Source organism: Microtus pennsylvanicus, chromosome 3 (assembly GCF_037038515.1).
Source record: "Microtus pennsylvanicus isolate mMicPen1 chromosome 3, mMicPen1.hap1, whole genome shotgun sequence".
In the NCBI taxonomy this organism is placed as follows: Eukaryota; Metazoa; Chordata; class Mammalia; order Rodentia; family Cricetidae; genus Microtus; species Microtus pennsylvanicus.
In genome coordinates this window covers 121751080-121773598 of record NC_134581.1, presented here as the reverse complement: position 1 = coordinate 121773598, position 22519 = coordinate 121751080, and the positions used below count along the sequence as shown (strand labels likewise).

The window sequence follows — 22519 nt, the reverse complement described above, 5'->3', positions numbered from 1 at the left end:
GCAGCGTATCCAGCAACCTCTTCTGGCCTCTGGGTGTGTAGAATGCCTCCAATGTGTGCATATACCACACCACACACACACACACACACACACACACACACAAAGGAAAAAAATGAGGATCCATCTGGCATGACAATGCTTTTTATGGAGGAATAAGTTGATTTTTTAAAAGACACAAAATTGGGAGGGAAATGGGAGCTATTTTGGGAGATTGGAAGAACAGAATGAAGGAGGGGAGAATAGGTGTGGTCAAGATACATTGTAGACATGGATGGAATTTTCTAAAGAAAACTACTTGAACAAAAGACAAGAGTACAAATTGTAAATATTTTATTTTATATAAGATCAAAATTAGGACACACATTTTCTATTTGTATTATCAGTCATATTATTCAAGACAAAAGATGGAAAGTTTAATTTAGAATTCTAAGAAGCAAGCCTAAACCCCACAGTTTCTGTAGTAAGTCTGCTATATCAGATAGACCTTTCTTTGGGATTAATTTAATCATTCATTTTGAATTAGAATATATTATATTGATATTGAAAGTGAAGATGTTAAGAACATTAAATATCTACATTAACATATGCCAACAAAGTGGTTTTAAGAAGCCCAGGTCTTTTCTTCATTCAAACTCCTCAATTTCAAATGTAACAGTTCAAAAACAGGGTAAAGTAGTCTTAGAGTATGTTCTGTTGTGTGCCTTAGCACAGCTGGTTACTTATTAGTCTGCACACATGCGCTATCATAGCCTTTCCCTCTAAGGGACATTTCAATCTACTTGAGAAATGCATGTACTCTTCGGAGCTGGAGTCGGTAAGAAAGGTCCTGGAATGGCTGCCAGTTGCATTTTATGCATTTGTTCTTTTATGCATTTGTATTTGTTTTATGTAGATTCTTCTTATTCAGCAGAATCCATAGGGAACACGCTTTTTAAAAAGTGTCCAGATGCACCAAGGACAGTGGTAGACGGGATGGGATGGGCAAAGGACATGGTAGACGGGATGGGATGGGCAAAGGACATGGTAGACGGGGTGGGATGCACCAAGGACAGTGGTAGACGGGATGGGATGCACCAAGGACAGTGGTAGACGGGATGGGATGCACCAAGGACAGTGGTAGACGGGATGGGATGCACCAAGGACAGTGGTAGACGGGATGGACAAAGGACAGTGGTAGACGGGATGGACAAAGGACAGTGGTAGACGGGATGGGATGGACAAAGGACAGTGGTAGACAGGATGGACAAAGGGCAGTGGTAGACGGGATGGGATGGACAAAGGACAGTGGTAGACAGGATGGGATGCACCAAGGACAGTGGTAGACGGGATGGGATGCACCAAGGACAGTGGTAGACGGGATGGGATGCACCAAGGACAGTGGTAGACGGGATGGGATGGACAAAGGGCAGTGGTAGACGGGATGGGATGGACAAAGGACAGTGGTAGACAGGATGGGATGCACCAAGGACAGTGGTAGACGGGATGGGATGCACCAAGGACAGTGGTAGACGGGATGGGATGCACCAAGGACAGTGGTAGACGGGATGGGATGCACCAAGGACAGTGGTAGACGGGATGGGATGGACAAAGGACAGTGGTAGACGGGATGGGATGGACAAAGGACAGTGGTAGATGGGATGGGATGGACAAAGGACAGTGGTAGATGGGATGGGATGGACAAAGGACAGTGGTAGACGGGATGGGATGCACCAAGGACAGTGGTAGACGGGATGGACAAAGGACAGTGGTAGATGGGATGGGATGGACAAAGGACAGTGGTAGACGGGATGGGATGGACAAAGGACAGTGGTAGACGGGATGGGATGCACCAAGGACAGTGGTAGACGGGATGGGATGCACCAAGGACAGTGGTAGACGGGATGGGATGCACCAAGGACAGTGGTAGACGGGATGGGATGCACCAAGGACAGTGGTAGACGGGATGGGATGCACCAAGGACAGTGGTAGACGGGATGGACAAAGGACAGTGGTAGACGGGATGGACAAAGGACAGTGGTAGACGGGATGGGACGTGCAGAGCACAGTGGTGAGAGCTCTCGCCTACCTAGAGCAAGGGCAGAGGCCCTTCCTTCAGTTCCTAACACATGAAATTTATTACAGAAGCTGACACTGCGACATGGGATTTTTTGCTTCCCATTGAGTTCTGATTTTTAGTTCTTCTGGGATATCAGGATTTGGTCAGTAAGCACCATGATTCCAGGTTCTTGGGTGCCAAAGCATAGAGTTGGAGAGGGGCATGAGGACAGTGGTACGAGTGATAATAGTTTATCAGAGAAGAAAGAAGCAGACTGAAGTTTCAAAGCCCAACTACAATGTCGTACAAAGGATGGGAAGAATGGGGAGCTTTTCCATCACATGGCATTGGACATCTGCTTCAACAGGCTTTCCTGAGCCTGCTCTATCTGTAACATAGTTCTAATAAAACTTCATGCATCTCATGCCTCAGTTTCATCTTAAAGCTCGACCATCTTGGGCCCAGTCAGTGTTGGCACATGCCTTTAATCCCAGCACTTTGGAGACAATGGCAAGTAGATCTCTGAGTTGAGGCTAGACTTCTCTACAGAGCAAGTTCCAGGATAGCTGGGGCGATACAGAGAAACCATGTCTTGGAAAATCAAAAAGAGAGAAGGAGTGAGGGAGAGGGGGGTCTATTATCTCTATGGAAGGTTTTGCATTTTAGTATGATACTGTGCCACACACCTTCAGATGCTGGAGTCCTTTGCACTTACTATGTACAAAGGGTTTTCTCACTTGCTCCTTTGCTGCCTTTGTGTAAGGCTTCCCAGGCCTTACTTTCTGACCCGCTCTACCGGGATACTGGCCTTGGGGACAGACAGACTTGGATTAGCTGCTCAAATATTAAGGTATATTACTTAAACACGAGACTTAAACTCCATGACTCAGTTTCCCTAACAAAATGGAAATACTAGAAGTACCTGCCTCATGGAACTGTGGTGCATGTCCAATGAAATAATGCTCTAAACCGCTTTAATGTTAGTAGATAGGACTTGTTGAGAAATTTCAGCTATGTTACCATTATGTACTGGATATCTTTAAAAAAGTTTCCACTTAATTACTTAAATGAAAGTTGGATCTTTTTTTATTATCCAAAAGATACTGAAACATATCGTGACGTAATAATTCCTCTCTAAAATGTACTGTTATCAGGAGTAGTTTGGTGGTGATATAGATCGAAATAGTTGTTTCTTTTACTCTAACAATGTGAGATCTGCTTGAGAAAAAGTAGAATTCCCCAAAACAATCTCATTGGGTGGTATGAAGACAAATCCTAGTGGAGGTAGGGGGTACCCATGGTGGCTCAATGTTTTTTCCTTCTCCCAAAGGTAGGCATTCCTTAAGAGGGAATATTTTGGGGACAACTTGCCTTCCAGAGATAAATTATAGCCTAGTGAATAAGATAACTCCAGAAAACTCAGCCAAATGGCACTGAAGTATTTCCATACCAGTAATAGAAATTCATTTCAAATTAACACAACAGGCTGCTTCACATGGTTAGGATAATGGAAGGAAGATTTGAAGAAAATAAACCCCTGGGAAAGGAAACAAACCCACAATACTTTCCCTAGGTCTCAGAATTTCAACAGTTCTCCTCCTCCCTGTTCTCATCCACTGTGATGCTTTACAGAAACAGCTGGCAATGGGTCCAGGGCATCTGAGGACTTGGTCTGGAACAGGAATTTTGTATGACAGGGGAAGAAGATAGTCCTTCATGTATTGTCCTATCTTCGCAGTGCTATGAGCTCTCTCAGCCAGACAGGATCTAAGTGAACACTGTCTCCAGTCCTCACGCTCTTTCCTTCAGCCATACTGTTACCGAATACTGAGCCTGTCTGGTTTCAAGTCTGAGCAGTGATAATTTTGGTGATGGTTGTTGGACTTTCTACTTGGATGCATTGTGGACATTCAGTACAGACTGAGTTATTTTATTCTTTCCTTCTGTTAAGGATTTCTAAACACCCTGCTGTTTGATGCCACCCCGTGTTCCTCTGGGCGAGTAGTGGTATGTAATCATGTACTATTAGTCTGTACTTTTGGCTTCACCTAAATGGTCCTAAATGGTCTGTCTTCCCTTTTAGCCTCTCTTGTCATCTCTGTGTTGCAACGATCTATTTTGGTCCAGATGATACAAGGACTAAGTGGGAGTTTTCAAGTTTCCATTTCTCCTACCGTGCTGGTTTTCACAATGGTGGAACTTTCTAAGTTTGCCTTCATGGAGTGCAGACTTCTTTTCTTCCCCGTATTCTGTCTCCAATTCAAACTAGCATTGCATTTCGAACCTGAAATAAAACTTGGTTGGGTTAAACTTCAGTTGTCTTTGGTGTTATTTAGTTTAACACAGATATAATTTCCTGAAAATTATTTCTGAGGAAACAAGCCATGTAGTGTTGAGAGTTGTTAGTAATACATGGTAAGGGAGTGGAGAGGAAAATCAGGAAGAGGAACAGTCATTATCCAATGATAAAACACTTGGTTAAAACCTGTGACTCTGGGGCTGGAGTAATAGCTAAGCAGTTAAGGCCACTTGCTGTGCATAGCCATCACCTGTAACCCCAGTTTCAAGGGATCTAACACCCTCTTCTGCACTCTGGAGGCACCAGGCACATACACATATGTGTATCCAGGCTAACACTCACACATATTAAAGAGAGAAGAAGAAAGCTGGGTGGTGGTGGCGCACACCTATAATCCTGGCACTTAGGAGGCAGAGGCAGGCAGATCTCTGGAGGTGCAAGGGCAGCCTGGTCTTCAGAACTAGTTCTGGGACAGCCAGGGATACAAATAGTAACACTGTTTCAAAAAATTTATAAATAAATAAATAAATGAAAGTTTAAAAAGATCTTTACAAAACTACCTGCAATACCTCAGGAGTAAGGTTGTGTGTTTAGAGGATTTGCACAGCATACTAGTGTGCAGGCCATATTATTTGCTGCATTTTCAAGACAATAATAAAACAAATGGGCTGGTTTTATAAAAATAAATAAAAAAGAATATAGGCTTCTAGAAATTCAAGGTCTTGACATGTTGGAAAAACCAATTAATTCTTGCTTTCAAAATAAAAGAGGTAAATTAAGAAAGCATTTGAAAACTAGCCAACTACTCAGTAGTGAAGTCATGGATCTTGGAGGAGAACTTACAAACACCACTCTCTTAACCCAGCATAATCCCTAATTATAGTCTGTTATTTGCCCTTATACCTCAGATAAGGGTAATCTTCACCTCAAGGACTTTCACCAGATAGAGACTATTACTGAAAAAAATCACAGCTAATAAATATATAGAGTTGTGCCAGCTGGTCCTAAATGATAGGTCTACAAAATAACTTGCACACCTAAGGTGTGGGGGACATTTTGGAAGTGAGAATTGAAAGATCGTAAGACCCAGAGGATCAGGGAGTTTTCTGTGAGACTGCGTCTCCTAGCAACACCAGAAGCTACACCCATAAAGTCTCAGCTACATGGCTGCCTAAACATGAGCTGAATAAGGACAGCAGACATGCTAAACTGGATGGGGAAACCATGAGGACTCGGTCCCACACAAAGAGCTACAGGCAGCGAAGGAACGCTGGGAGTGGGAGACACAGTCTTCCCCAGGGAACAGCACATCAACTGGTCATCTAGTGCCAAATGATCAGCCCTGAAAACATCAATACAGTTAACATCCTACAGACTGAGCAATACATTTAGGAAGATACATATGTTTACACATACAGATATTCATGGAACAACAATTATTGGAAAAAAGAGGCCATGAATTTTTAAGAGAGATGGGAGAGATATCTAAGAGGGTTTAGAGGAAGGAAAATAGAGGTAGAAATGATATCATTAATTCATAGCATCAAATACAAAAAAAATTCTTAGAAAAGAAAGAAAATATTTGAGAAAACACCCTTGAAACCATCCCCCTCCCTTTTTTTGGTAAGAATCCTATTTGAGGTCTCTCTTTCCTGACCACTTAAAACTTCCTGGTAAGCTAGAATGTCTCAACAACATCCGGTGGAGGGTTTAGACTTACAAACGAGAGAAATTTGGAGTGAGACGCCAAATAAATAGAACAGATCCAAGATCCTTGCCTGCAAAGACCTTGGCACAGTTATGGGAACACTGACTTACTAAATCAAACCCAAGATGAACCTTGAAAGTCCTCAGGAAGCCTTAATTTAAAGGAAACTACGAGCCTGGAGTAAAAGAGACCATGTAGGGTACGTATCTGCAATGGCCTGGCAACCAGTGTCCCCTACTTCCAAGGATATCAAGCTATATTTGTTTCAAAGTATGAAACAATATGGTAAAAGATACCTCATCATCTTTGGAAGCACTAGCTTGTAACTATCTTATGTAGGAAGTTTGCAAGATGTGAAATTAATGTCATCATAAACTCTTTAATATCATTCCAAAGGAAGCTAGCTTACCTTGATAAGCACATTGTCCCCTTGCCTGGAAGAGATCAGAATGTGTCAATCCAGGAACATTCAAGCCACCTTAGGAAGTCTGAGTGAAACTTTGAACCAAAATAATGTGAGATATACCACTGTCGTCCACATCTAAGCTGGTAGAAGCATGTGGGCCAGTCTGTGAAGTTGGTTCTCCAGATGTCCCCAAGAAACATTGAATTGTTGTAGTTACTCATCAGGAGCCCTCTGCTAGTGCTTAAGACAGAAAGACTGCTCAATTTAAGGGTCTAGTTTTAGCTTTCTTATTTCTTAAATTTGCTAATCTAGTTAGTCTTTTAAGGAAATACATGCTTGAATGTTTAACTATTTAATTATGTGGTTTTACAGATGTTTATTTATTTACTTGTACGTGTGTATGGTTGCATGCATATATGCCTTATATGTTCGTTGATGCCTGCAGAAGCCAGGAGTGTTGAATCTCTTGGAACTTGGGTTACGGGAGGTAATGAACTTCCTGATGTGGGTAATGAGAACCAAACCCATGTTCTCTGCAGGAGCAGCCAGTGCTCTTAACCTGTGACCCATCTCTCCAGCTCTGACACCGTGACTATTGACTTACAGGTCTGTCCAAAGAACTTTGTGTTTGCTCTGATCTCAGCTGTATTGAGATGGAAATTAAACTTGGAAACTGGAATTCAGCTGAGTGCACTTGCCATAATTACCATTCTATATGTGTCTGAGTGATGTGATAGAAGCGAGAAGATTCTTCCAGACTGCAGTGCCATGCCTCAGAGACAACAAGTCAACAGCATGGGAAACTCTTCCCAGGAAGCAAATCTTGTAGCCCTCGGGCACAGAAAGTCTTCCCACAACCTGCCCAGTGAGATTTCAGACCTGGAAACCCAGTGACCAGGTTTCTACAATGTTTCCCTTCTTGGGTTGAAGTATTTGTTACCACCTGCTCTGTCATTGTCTGCTACTGTGTGTTGGTATGTTATGGGAGGGGGTTGGAGCTAAATCGTATTTTTAGATTCGACATCTTTAGAACAGGAAAATCCCCATCTGGGCAGGATGAGCATAAGATAGTCTCATACAATCTAGAGATCTGAAACTGGGCTGGGTGTAGTGGTAGAAAGAGTCTCTGGAGATGCCTTCAGTATGTTCTGTGCGGTAAGAAAAAAGCTAATATGTTTTGAACAATTGTAAGAATAGGCTGGTGTTTTCAGCGACTCGTCATGAAACACCTTGAGGATTGCCGCCACCTCCCAACCTCCTTGTACAGGCAGAACCATTAGCCTTACTTTGGCTACACGCCATGCGCAGAAATGATTTGTGCTAAGAGCAGGCATGCATTCCTCAGGCATTATTGTTCCCTCATGTAATAATCCCTCAAATGGTGCTTACGCGATTATGCAGCACAAGCTGCCTTCTCTCCTCACACCTCACATGTGGAGGCTAAGAAAGAAGCCATTGTTATGGGAAGCCACTGCCATTGAAGAGACACTTTTGCTTTCAGCATCCCCTAGCTATCCTGATGATACAAACTCCAGAACTTCAATACTGGCCTATACCTTACATAATAAAAACATCACTAGGAATTTCTTATGCAGAATATATTGAAGTATATGTTACAGAGCTATAAATGGAATGAGATATGATCTAGCTAGCTAGAGTGTTCTTATTGTCACAATTTGAACCTTAGCCCTCATAAGTTTTTTTTTCAGCCCTTAAACATTCAAGTTAGACAGGTGTTCAGAAACATGTCGCTTTGCCATTCTAATCTTATCCTAATACCTCTTTCATAAAGACCAGAATTCCTCTGGGCATTAATCCATTCTTATACTCCCAACTTCAGGGCATCCCTCAGGTAGATAAACCTCCACTTGTTGATAACCAAACCATTCTTAGATCATAGTATACTCAGCATTGACAAGATCCTTGAAGATGGGGGGGAGGGGGGATATAAGCAACTCAAGGGAGAAGCACGCCAGGAAGCATAAACAATGCACACATGAATAGGCTGTACTCTCATCCTGGTCACCAACCACTGATGTGCATGAGATAGTCCTGACAAGCAAACACTCAGGCAGCTGCAGTGTGAGGAGAAAGATGGGTGTGAGCAGAGTATAAAATATCAGCACGCTGTCAATTGGAGCTGTCTTGGTCAGTGTTCTATTACTGTGAAGAGACACTATGACCATGGAAACGTTTATAAAAGAAAGCATCTAATTGGGGCTTGTTACAGCTTCTGAGGTGGGGAGCATGGTAGCACCCAGGCAGACATGGTAGCTGAGGGTTCTACACCCGTGTCTTCAAGCAGCACCATGTAAAGAACCCCTGGGCCTCATTTGAGCTTCTGAAACCTCAAAGTGTACCCTCAGTGACACACTTCCTCAAACAAGGCCACATCTACTCCAAAACAAGCAACATCTCCTAACCCCTCCCAAGTAGTTCTGCTCCCTGATGACGAGGCATCCAAACATATGAGCCTATGGGGGGGCCCCTTCTCATTCAAACCACCACAGAGGCTAAGCAAGAAAAATCCACCAGAGAAGATTAATTTTGGCTTTGCCATTATTAGGAAAAATTGTGAACAAAGACTCCCTGGGCCTTAGAAAACAGAAGAAAAGCCCAACATAGGAAATCCACATGTAAGAATTTTAAATTGAATTATGTAAGAATTTAAAAATAGAACAGACCCTATCACATTTAATAATATAATCTATTCCATTCCAGTGGTTCTCATTCTGTGGGTTGTAACTGCCTTGGGGGCTGAATATTAGGTATCTTGCATATCAGATACTTACATTATGATTCATAACAGTAGCAAAATGAAGTAGCAATAAAATAATTTTATGATTGAGGTCACCAAAACATGGGGAACTGTATTAAAGGGTCACAGCATTAGGAAGGTTGAGAATCACTGGACTAGAGAGATGGGATTATAAACAACATAGAACTAACAAGTAGAGTGTGAAGGAAAAGGGTACAGTTTCATTGGCACTTTGGAGAAAGTGAATGTTCACATACATCAGGCATATCTAATCTAATAATCAGTAAAACTGACTTGGTCAAGCTGAGCTAGGTGACACATGCCTATAATTCTGGGAGGCAGAGGAGAAAAACCAGGAATTCAAGACCATCCTTTTGCACGCCAGTAAGTTCAAGGATAGCCTTGGCTACATGCAGTTTTGTCTCCCAAACCGATAAAGCCAAAACAAAAGGCCTTTTTACATTATTTTCAGTGAAGCTAAATTTTAAGCTTGGATATTAAACTTTAGGACATGGGACTGTACTCCTCTAGTAGGTGGCTTTTGTGGTCACCATCCATCTCTTGATGACCTGTGGTGTCATGATTTTCCCAACTTGCAGAGTACCATCAACATTCATATGGTTAGCATATATGTTCACATAAATATTATTTTTCCTACATTTAAATATAATTTTTCTATCTCACCATTTAGAAAGTGTATATAAAACCTATCTCTATTATCCGTGGTGTCATTCAAATGTCTTGGTCAATAGTGAAGGTTATCCAAAAGGTAACACTGGTCAAACAGAGGCATTGAAGTACTGGTAAACATCAAGAAAAACAATTTTAAAATTACACACTTCTGAAATACCCACATCGTGACTTATATTTATGTTCATCTGGATAGAATCAAAGAAGTATGGGGGTGTTGCCAGTTAATACTGCGCCTTGGAAGAAGGAAAATACAGCACTTTTTTAAAATATCAAAACAGGGTCTTTATTTATTTATAGTCTAGATTGACATTCAACCTGCATCCTCCTACTTTAGATTCCCAAGGCATAGCATTATAAGCCTGTGTCACCACATTCAGCCCACAACACTGCTAAAAGGGCATAAATCAAGAAAAAATAGACTATTAGTCAGAATGGCCATTATCAAGAGCACACACACACAAAATAATACTAGCAAGGATTGGGAGAAAAAAATCTTTGTGTACTGTTGTTGGGAATATAAATTAGTCCAATTTCCAAGGAAATAAACATGGATATTTCTCAAAAACCTTAGCATAAAACTGCCATGTGATCTAGCTGTACCATTACCAGAGGTGCAGCTAAAGGGATCCGAGTCAGCGTACCAAGAAATGTCCGCACAAATGTGTTTACTGCAATGCTATTCACAATAGCCAATTGCATAACTGCTCTAGATACCCATCAAGAGATTAATGGATAAAGAAAATTATAGTTTTTGAAAACAAAGATAATGAATCCATGTAATTTGCCCCCAAATGGTTGCAACTGGATCACCATGTTATGCAAAATAAGGAAGATTCAGACAATACAAATATTACATGTTTTCTCATGTGTAGAATCTATAAAAGGAAAAAACATGACATGAGACAAAAGGGTTACTGCAGTACATGAAGTAGATCAGCGGTGGAGAAAGGCAGGGTAAGAGAAAAAAATCAAAGTATGTATGTGTTTGAATGAAAATAGCACAAGTGGGAATTCTTTGGGGAAAGCATTTTCTTAGACTAGTTCTTATTTAGTGTCTTTGCATGTGTCTATGATGAGCTGAGCTGTGCTTTTGAAGACTCTCCTCCAACTAAGCTTAAGCAATGAAATCTCAGCATCCCCCATAGACCATTTTGATAGGATAAGTCTGATCAGATCAATTTCCACATAAAATCATAGCTTCATCAAATACTTTAAGTACACCTATATGTGTTGTGTGTTATGCCATTCACCCAGGTACTCTTCCACTCAGGACACATGGATTGAACACTGTGAAGTTCCAGGCAGCAAGCATCAGTGAACAAAGCTGCCCTCTGACACATGAGTTACACATAACACATATAAGAAAGGGGGAGGGAGAAGGAGAGGGAGAGGGAAGGGGAGAAGGAGAATGAAAGGGAGAAGGAGGGGGGAGAAGGGAAGGAAGAGGGAGGAGGGGGAGGGAGGAGGGAGAGGGAGGGCGAGAAGGAGGGGGAAGAAGGGGAGGAAGAGGGAGGAGGGAGAGGGACTTGGAGAAGGAGTGGGGAGAGGGACAGGAGGGGGAAGGGAGAGGGAGGGAGCAATACCATGTGAGAGCTATAATTATTATATAAATTATTATAGTTTTGATGAAATATACAGTAGGAATCCAGGAAAAAGACTCAAGCTTTCAGTTTTTAAGTAAATGTGGTAAATTTAGGCAAACACATGGAAGAAAATTGAGTCACCTTAGCAAAAAGCACACTTACGTATTATGTCTTCTTACCACCCCATGATCCTGCCAGCCTTGAGAGGTGGAAGCTGAATGTTATGTTTAATGTCTGGTCTCCTTCTTTTCTATTTTGCAAGCATTTCTTTTTGTCTTTACTCTTCAGAAGTGCAGCTTTGATGTGGAAAATCTTACATCCTGTATAAAATTAAGTTTATTGCTTCTGATAGCTTCTATGATCAGATATGAAATTTACATGCATAAATTTTTATCTACACAGAGTGCTGAATAGAATCACAAGATTGGGTGTCATACACATTTTAGGACTCTGGAAATGCATCCTGAGCGGATCTGTGGGAAGGGTACATTTTCTCAGTAGTGTCTTAGCAGCATCAGTGATCTTTTCTTTTCTTCCTTTCTTCTTTTGGTATTTCTTTGGTGCTATATATCAAATAAGCATTCCTTTTTAGTGGTGAAGTTGATTTCTAAAATATGTTTGTTGGTTCTTTGGCATTTTTCTCTTTATTATGAAATATTTGTGCATGAGATACATATTTGTTGTGATTTTTTCCAAGTAATAATTTATATTTTTTGACATTTTGGCATTAAGAAATATTTTATGCATTCAAACTTGTTGACCTTTTTCTTGTGATTTCTTTTTATTATTCTGTTTAGAAAATGTTACATATCCTGAGATCATTAAAATATGTACCTTTTAGTTATTCTGTAAGTGTTTTAATTTTCACTGGTGGATTTAACTTACGTGTACTTATTTTGACAAGATGGGGCCTTAATTTGAGCTTTTTCCAACAGCTCATTTTCTAAACGTCATTTGCTAATAAAATAATTATTTTTTCCATAGGCATATGATGCCCTACCATCTGTCAGGTTTACATACACAGGACTGGTCTATTTTGGAACTTGAAATACACTGTCTAAAAGACTCCGCTTTAAATGTGGGGAGTGATAGTTTCCTTTACTTTCTGTCCCAGGTGTGAACAAATTACAATTCTTAGTACCGTTTTGCCGGAATGGGCGAGAACAACCTGCGGAGGCATTTAGGACCCAGGGGAAAGCCAGGCTTGGTGTGGAAGGACACAGTCTCTGGCGCACACGCCTCCTACCCAAATCACAGCCCCGTGCAGCTCCGGCTCTCATTCACAGCTTTCTAGAGAAATCTGAGCTCCAACTGCCAGGATAGGGGATCTCACCCACCCAGTTCAGCCGCGAGGACACCTGCAGAAACACATTCTCAAAGCAAGCCTGGGCGGCGGTGTGAAGGTATTTGTTGCCTTTTTCTTCCTTCTGTGTTCTCAGCGCCTCCCCGCCCGTCCCCGCTCTAGCGATGCCATGGCTGCGGCGTTTCAGCACTTCGGCGCGTGGACAGCTCCCACCTGCAATCCCACTGCACTCCAACCCTTCCGCACCCCACTCTCCACCGCCTCCGCGGTCCATCCTCCTGCCACGCTGCCCAGCCTGCGCTCCCCAGCCATCAGCACCCCATCTCCACCATCGCCGTCATCATCTCCACCATCACCGGCGCGGTAACTACAGTCCACACAACTGTGTCTTGTCACTTAGACAAAGCCTGAGGTCCGCAAGGGAGAAAGGACACGAGCTCAAGTCCACAGGCATAGAGGGGAAAGTTCAGGGGGAAAGACCCCTAAAAACAAAGAGAGGCGCCTGCTTGAGAGAAAGGGAAAGTGGAGGCAGCAGGAAGAGACCCCAGAAAGGGGACAGATGGGGACTTGCCAGACACCAGCAGTTAGCCAGCTGCCTTTCAGCAGATTAGAGACTGTTTAGTTCAGGAAATTAACATGGCCTGAGGCATAGTGTGATTCCAGGAAGAAATGTTAGCTCAGCCCCAATGTTCTTCTTTTCCAATGAAGAGTCACCAGGAAGCAGGGTGGGGGTGATGGGTGACTCACAGCACCCACATGGCTGGTTTTCTTCCTAAGCATTTACTGTAGAAACTCTGGAATTGTTTTTTTTTAAATGTTCTATAAAATGAAAACGCCAAAGGTTAAATCTGGGGCCAATATGAAAATTAAGATGATGTAGCGAATTAGTGTAACAAATAGCCGTTCACCAGGAAATTCTATTTGCTAAAACGGCTCTTCCTGTATACTTATTTCAATTTCCCCATCTTAAACCTCTCCTGGAAAGAGAACAGATATATATCCCTTGCCTGAATGACCAAAGTGGTAATGATATTCTGAGCAGATGGCCTGGCTTTGTTCATTACTAGTCCAGGACTGGCTCAGATTGGGGAGGCAAGATTTTCGTGTGCTTTCTTAGTAATCAGGCAATAACACCATTTTCCTCGACTAGTAAAGGGTAATAGAGTGCAGAAACTGAAAAGTCATTTTATGTAACTGTGGTTTGCCTGACTCTGTTTTACAGGGCTATCGGCTCCTATCAGAGCCGATGGGGAGTGGGAACAGCTTTCAAATAGCTCATTAATTTGAACCTGATGGTCCAGTCCTAGGTCATGGTAGCTTTTTGATTTAACCAGGATCATTTGCTTTATATGACCTACCCAGCAACAGCAAACAAGTGCTTGCCCCTTTCATAAATGTGTTCAAAGGGACTCTTTTGATTTGATTGTATTAGATTGCAAAGTATTGTAGGTTCTTTTGTTGCTGTTGTTGTTTTTGCAAGTTGTTTCTCAAAAATCAGCATTTTAGTTCAAATGTGCTGTATCCAAGCAGAAATGTTGTCAGATCCCTGTTCACAAGGATGTTTAAAGCAGGGCACAGAAAGCCACTCGACACTACCCTTGTGCATTGAATCCACCTCTTGGAACAGGGACAGTGAAACAAGTTCTGTCCGTGCGTATTTTCGAGGCACCACCCAAACAAAGTAAAGAGACTCACAAACAGACCTGTTCTGGGAGAAGCTCTGTGCAAAAATTAATGCTCCATCGTCTTCATGAATGAGGAATAGTAGCATCAGGCCGAGGTTGCTTACTGTTACTAATTTTATGAACTTAAAAGCACAGTACTAAGGGGCTCCAAAGTTTAAGCTCAAACCAAGAAAAGCAGCGAAAATACTTGGCAAATTGTGTTGCCTTTAGTCACCCACTACTGTTCTTAGACTGATAATGTGCACAACAAACGAGCGCTCTCAAGTCTCTGGGAAAGATTGCTTAAAGCTCCCTTATCTATGGGCAAAGAATGGTTGAGACTGGGTGGCTGAAAACATGTACATGTTGCCATTTGAGCTGCTTCCCCAGAAACACAGGCCTGGAATGCGAAGCCTCTAGAACTGCTGTCTTCCTGTGCTTAATGCAGCTCCCTGAGGCTGGTGAGATCGCAAAGCAGTGCGGCTTCAGGGAGACTTACAGGCATCTGTCTCTAAAGCAATGCTTCTTCCCCGTCTGAAATATTGTGCTGAGCTTATTAATTTTTATAAAGTGTTCCTGTTGTGGCTTCCACACTTACTTTTTGAGTTAGTGTTGTTTTCTTTCATATCACTAATGACAAAACTTTCCCATTTAAATGGATTTAAGGTTAAACAGAAACAGTTTTTTTTCTTCTGCACAGTGCCCTTTTTGTAGACACACTTATAGAAGGGGAAGGGCACAGCATTTTAGAATCTGAATACAGAGCTTGAAGGCTCATTTCCTAGAAGATGAAATCTTGAACTGTTAGAACTGGTTATGTTTGTTTGCATCTTTGGGGTGGACAAGAGAAACAGCCTATTCTGTCTGAGAAACCGGCCTCTGATTTCAGAGACTCCCTTGCTGCAGAGCCAGCCTTCCTAAGTGGACTCTGGCTGGCTTTGATCTTCCCTGCTATGTTGGCCTACAGTGTGAATGAGCACAAGTCTGCAAACCTCATTGGCCCCAGGTGTTTTATCTCTAGCGAATCCAAGTCGTACTTAGCTTAAAGAAAGTTACATCCTGTTTAGCTAAACCAACTGGCCAGACAATGCCTGCCTGTGAAGCACTTTCTGTGCTCAGACATTTCTCTACATGTGTTGGGATGATGTACTCTGTGTCCTGGAAACTTACAGGTGAATCTTTGATTCTTAGATATCATGGAGATGTATGGCTATCCCTTTCCCATTTCTGTTCCTTAAAATAGAATCACCTGGATTCTGATTCTATTATTACTCAGATGTATTACATAAACTTCCAGACCTCTATGTGTGCCACATGTATAGGTTACTTGGTGCTCTGTATTTTACAGTTTTAGGAGAGGCAGGGACAAAGTTGTAGGCCAAGGGATGATTGAAGGGCTCAAGTTACAGACTACATAAGCAAACTCGTCAAAACTGAGTCACTTAATATTTCTTTCTCTTTTTTTCATTGTCTTTCTTTCCCTTTCCCTCTCTCCTTTTTCCCTTTCCCTCTCTTCTTCTTTCTTTCCGCTCTCCCTTCCCAACCCTCTTTCTTCTTTCCCCATTTTACTTCCTTCTTCTCTCTCTCATCTCCTTCCTTTCTCCCCCTTTCCTTCTTTTTAGATGCTATATACTATGCAAGCATATGCGGGTGTAACTCATAGGGTGGTGTAATAAGTTGCCATGGGTACAATTGTCCAGTGGGTATGCATGCCCTAGTGACACGCTCATCCTTCTATTAACAATGCAGTGCTTCCGAAAACCAATATTTCAAGATTTGCTTTGGGGTAGGTCATTCACCTCAGCACTGTGGGGTCATTGCTTCTCAAGTCTGATCTTATTGCTCAGCCAGTGGTCATCAGGGCATCGCAGTAGTCCGCTCCCAATAACCTGCACAGTTCTGAGGCTGCTGCTAATATATGGGTGAAATTTTGATTGATACATAATAGTTATCAGATTTGTGGGACACAGTGTAAACTTCCAATGAATGTATACAACGTGCAATGATCAAATCAGATTCGTGATCAGGTCTTCATGCTGAGAACCTAGCTACTCTTCTGCTGACATTAGGATATATAGTCGTTGTAAACTACAGTTGGACCATTGTGCTCTGAACACTGAAGCTTGTTGCTTTGATCTAACAGTATTCTGGTACGTGTCTCACATCTCCTTGCTGTCCATCCTTCCTCCCCTTTCCAGCCTCAATTACTGTTCTCTTCTAGCAAATCAATGTTTTTGTCCCTTAGATGTGAGGGAGAACACGGTACTTGTTTTTCCGTGAATGACTTGTTTCACTTAACACGGTGCATGGACCTCCCTTGAAAAAGGAGGGACAACGGTTACCCGGTTACCCTCTTATTTAAATATCATACCTTCAGGTGTAATTAGTAAGGAAGTTTAACTGAAACCAAACCAAACCATTCCAACTTCTGAGGCAGTGAGAGCTCAAAAATCACACGTTCAGTTGAGAGAAAGTTGTGCGGGCTCTTCTTTCCTCCCACCTTACCCCAAAAAAGCCTTTCCATTGCACTCTTGCCTGGGAGTTTTCTTCATCCTGATCCTTGCTGCAGCCATTGTTATCTTAATCACACCCATGAGAAGAGTCCCATTACACAGATGTCCTGGAGAAATGAAGTGACAAGGGGGATTTAAAGATCATTTGGGGAGCCCTATCTATCTTATGCCTCCAGATTATTTTTCTAGGATAATGGAGTCTATTTTGGGGAAAATATCTTCTTCCTTTGAGGATAAAATAGTGAAGCATTTCTCCCTCTCTCTTCTTCTCCCAATGACATGCCTACCAAATGCAACTGATCTGCTTTGGACATTGGAGTGCCAACTGCTCGTGACTTCTTATGGCAGTAGAGAGATATCCTATGAAGACATTTCAGGCTCGTTTTCCACATCTCTATAGCCTTCTCCCCCAAGCACTGTCTTTCCATAAGATACCCTGATTAAGAAAAAAGTGTTACTCTAGTGAAAAACTTCCATCCTAACCCAGCGAAGAGGCAGAAGGGTGCTCTGCTGCTTGCCCAGCTCCCTTTTGCATCATAACACAGCAAGGGAAAAACAAAAAATTGGCAGGATTTTGTTCTAGGACTCAGGACTCAACTCTCTGCCAAATAGCCCCAATGTACCTGAGACTTGTTCTATCTTCCTTTCAATCTAGCAGCTATTTTGGGTAAGAAGATCTCATTGTCTCCACATTGATGGAACGTATAGCAATTTACTTATAACCTTTCTCAAGAGCAGGCACAAATGTAAGCACATGACTTGGTTGCTATTTTAAAAGGATCCAAGGGAGTCTACACAATGAATATTTATGGGGCAGGAGTGAGCCCTGGGTTAGGACTGAGCTAAAGGTGATGGGATGTTGATGGTGAGCCAGGCCTAACTTCTGATCACACCACACTTCCTGATGATTGAAAGTCTCCCCTCTGTCCTTCCAGACATTAATCTCCACCCCTGGTACAGAGAGCTCCAATCTGCAAGTTGCCTAATGTTCTATAAAAGTCAGTGTACTCTAGTTTCCATCCCTCCATCCCCCCAACCCCCTGCCCCCTCCCAGTGCTGGAGGCAGGTTAGAGGCAGGATGGGGGGGGAGTAATGAAAGAGACTTGGTGGGAGGGCATTTTGGAATTAGGAAGAAACTTGGTGCCAGGGAAACCCCCAGGAACCCACAAGGATGACCTCAACTAAGACTCCTAGCAGTAGTGGAGAGGGTGCCTGAACTGGCCTTCTACTGTAAGCAGATTAGTGACTTCCCTAAATGCCATGAGAGGTACTCTATCTAGGAACTGATGGAAGCTGAGGAAGAGATTCACAGACAAGCACTGCTCTGGGCTCTGAGAACCTTGCAGAAGAAAGGGAGAAGGGAGATTGTGCTAGTCAGGCATGTCCTGATGGGGTAACCCAGAGACGGGGACCTGAGCTCAAGAGTGGATGCTGGACCAGTTAGGGAGCCTGCATGGGACAAGCTAGGCCCTCTGCATGTGTGTGGCAATTGTGTAGCTTGGTTTCTTAGTAAGGCTTCTAACAGTGAGAGCTGGACCTCTCCCTGCAGCTTAGCTGGCTTTTGGTGACCTGTTTTTCAGGCTGGTTTACCTCACCCAGCAGCTCCTTTATAACTTAGAGGGAAGAGCTTGGTCCTGCCTCAACCTGAGGTGATATATTTTGAGCAAGCTCATGGGGCGGCCTGCCCTTTTCTGAATAGAGATGGAGGAGGAGTGGATGGGAGGGGAGTAGATGGGAAAGGGGAAGGACAGAAAGGGAGGAGGGAAGAGAAACTGGTTGGTTTTTATTTTAATTTATTTTACATAATAAATTATTTTAAATTATTTAAATTTAGAAACAGAAAGCCAGTGCACTTAACAACAGGCTATTACTAGCAGGGCTCCAGTCTCTTTGTCTTTACAAAGCAAGATGGCCTGTAAGTCACAACAACCTTCTGAAAACCCAGCAACTGCAAAGACTCTTTTAAAGAACGACACATTCTGAATGTGTAACTATCACAAGCCCTGAGACTGAAATGTGTTCTCCACTAGCAGAAAGGGAACAGAGGAAGAAACACTGTCCAGTTGTGAACAACAGTCTAGACACTGTAGCAGCATCTGCTTTCATTTCATTTGGTATAAAAATCCCCTTTGAGCTGGCTGTGGTGGTACATGCCTGTAATGCCAACACTCAAGGGGCTGAGACAGGAGGATTGTGAACCAGAGGCTAGTCTAAGCTACACAAAAAGACCCCTTTGAAAAAAAGCAATAAATAACTAAAAGACAAAGGAAACAAATTAAAATTCTCATTAGCATTTTAGGTGAATATATATATATATATATGCAGTTTAAATATTTAGAATGAGGTTTTAGAAAACATAGGTTTAAAATTTGTAAAAATTTTCATTTCTGCTAGTGAATAATGTACTGGATTGGACTTTTATAGGTAGGGTTTATCATGAGGATTCATTTTTCACCCTTTTGTAAAAAAAAGAGAGCTCACAAAATAAACATGAGTTTTCCATTTTATGTTTATATTATTATTTATGTGAAATTCACACAGAAGTTACACTGATCTGTAGTCTTATTTACTAGTGATTTATGTTCATATATTTCAAACAATATTAAGTTCTTGTAGGGTTTTGTTGTTGTTGAGACAGGATCTAATTTTGTATACCACGCTGGCCTCAAATTCATAATCCTCCTGCCTTATCCTCCAGAATCTTGTGATTACAAGTTTAGTCACTCTGCCTAGTGAGGATTTATAGACTTTATCTTTCTGGTCGTGACAACAGTTATTCCCTCTCCTCTCCAAATTCGATGCCTGACGTGAGTTCCTGAGTGAGTGAGCTACGATGCCCTAACAAGATTGTGTTGCTCAAGACGGCTCCTCTTCACAAATAAAAAGTAGCCATGAACAAAACATAGAGAGGTAATTTGAGATATGAATGTTTGTCCTTTTTGCCATATTTTAGTCTAAGCTCTCAATCTCCCCTTTCACCTAATAACTAACAACCTAACTGTAAAGACTGACCAGAGATTAGATAATATAATGTTAAAGCCCTTGGCACATGAACAAGCCCTCACAGACATTTGTTTCTTTCCCAATGCCACTCCGAGCTCATTATTTGACTTTAAGCCAGCCTGGCAGCTAGCATGCATCTCAGTTTCTTTTATGTATCTGGAGACAACATAATTATGATATTAACAAGAATATTACAGCTAATGGAAGAGCTCTTTTCATTTCCTAAGCACCTTCGCTTGTCTTATTCCACATGATTTTATCTTCGCATTTCCCAGAAAATTATCTTTCTTCTACACATTGAAGGATCATTGTAACAAAGCAAAAGATAATGGATGAAAGATGCTTTGAAATGGATCATATATTTTTAGGGAGGACATCACTACAATTGTTCTGATTTCCCCCTCCCCCATACTGAGTATGAGTTTCTGAAGACGATGATAAATAGATTAAAATAATAAATGATAAGAGAACTGATTTCACTTGAAAAACTCTGCCTCCTTAAAGGACTTCTTCGTTACTCTCCATAAAGATTAAAAAAATGGTATACGTTTATAAATATACTTCCTTAAGACTGAATTATTTATGGGTAAATAGGTACATAGATCTATTCTTTATCTTATTTGAGTTAAATGAATACTGGGAACCTAGGGATGTCAAGAACTTAAATAACAAGCAGTAGAGACTCAAAGTTGTAGTTTATTAGAAAAATGCATGGGTTATACGTGCAGGCATTCTCCATCCTGGCCTTCCAAGAGATGCTTCTGCTTCAGAAGACAAAGCCGTGAGCGCTGCCCCCCCCCCCCCCAGCACTGGGCAGAGAAGCTTTCTGTACCCTCCTAAAGCTCCCTCTGGCTGGTGGGCAGACCTCTCTGCTGATGCCTTGATTGACGTTCTGTGAGGCACGGCAAAAAGGGTGGGTCTTTCCGAGACATGGGCAGGGTCTTTGAATTGTTGGCAAAGGAAAACATTACCAAGAAGAGCAAAAGAAGCACCAGCTGGAAAAGCACAGCCAACTACGTTTTAAACAGCCCCAGTCATCACCCAATGAAAACAAAGGAGGATGAAGGTAGTGAGCACCTATCTGTAGGGTGTAGCTCTAGACTGTCTAAAAAAACCTGGCAACCCAGAGGCAGATCTGGACTCATAGGAGGGTTAGTATGGGAGAGAAGTGAGGGAAGGAGGCTGAGGGTCTGGAGTTTTGACAAGAATGTCATACAGATGTAAAGTTGCAAATACTGAGAGCCCTGCTACACAGAAGAGGCAAATCAGTAGGTGAATGAAGACCATAGTACAGAGTGATTATTTGGACTGCCATCCAGTGCCTGCCTCTTGGCGAGTAATTTAATTTTTTTGCATCTCAGTTTCCACTCATTCCATACAGTTGTTCTAAGGAGTATTGTAGTCTATGAAAAGAATCTGTGAGTGTCTAGGACATAACAAACAGATCTATGGTAAATAACGAATCGTAGCTATTATCATTTTCATGAATACCATCAGGAAGAGAAACCACTCTCACTCATGAGGAGGACATCATGGCCGGTGTAACCTATTCATAATCCAGTAAAGTCGAGTGGCAACTAAAGCTTGTGGCTGATTGAAAATGCTACATTGTGATAAACATTCTCCATACAGCTTTTCTTGTACCTTAACTAGTATTGATTGGTGTTATTTAAATAGCAGGCTGTTCGGGCTCTGGTAGGAAGGATTTACGTTTAATGAAATATATATTTTATCTTAAGCATGCAATCCAATGACCCTGACTGGATTATTTTCACCAGAAGCTTCTATTACATGCTGAACACAGAATAAAGATGAAGATTGGAGCGAATTTATTTCGGATATTATGGTTTGGAGGCATAGCTATGTATGGAGGCAGGGCATGAAAAATGTGACTTCAATTCTCCCCTTGAACCCATAGTCATTTATCTGGAAAACATGGTTGAGCTCCCTGAACTGTGAGGTAAGTAACTTGCTCCAAAGCAGCTTTAAATCTTCTTCAGGGAGCAAGCTGTCGCTATGCTTTGTGATCTTAGCATTGTGTTCCTTGGCTTGGAACTGTGAACATTACCCAGAATGCTTCAGTGAGACCAGGATCTGAAATACAATGTGCCTAGGGGAGATTCTCTGGGGGCAGGGGAATTCTTTGTAGCTAAGGGAAGACATTAAAAGTTAGTTACAAGGCTTTATTTAAGGAAAATTAGCCTGCCCCAGACATGGGGGATGCACTGACTTGTCAAAACAGTATTTTGACTGCTGTTTTCGTTGATGCTTTGTGTAACTGGTAGCATCTGCTGCCTCGTGTGCCATATCCTAGGCATTGAAAAAAATGTCAGTGGTCACAGTGAAATTCTTTGCCAGCAGAGCTGAGCCTCTTTATGCTGCATACTGAGGATTCACAGATAAACATCAGACACCTCCATTTTTAGGAGATTCTAAATAGAAGGGGGAAGTGACGCTGTTGATATAACACGGCGTGATTAAGTGTGTGTGTATCACTTGATTTCTGACTTCTGAGGCCGGGGAGGGTTTCCTGGGGAAAGTGACTTTCAGATTG

General features: G+C 42.0%; 1 protein-coding gene across 2 annotated transcripts in view; it reads left to right on the top strand.

Moving 5' to 3' along the window:
* The first annotated feature begins 12713 nt into the window (after window positions 1-12713).
* Clvs1 (clavesin 1) overlaps window positions 12714-22519 on the top strand; it is a 127455-nt gene continuing 117649 nt past the window's right edge. Inside the window, exon 1 of one of the 2 annotated variants that reach the window (XM_075967006.1) lies at window positions 12714-12885. The gene's annotated coding sequence lies outside the window, so the exon portion shown is untranslated. Of the gene's footprint in view, window positions 13149-22519 lie in introns of both variants that reach the window. The other variant, XM_075967007.1, reaches the window with a different exon arrangement.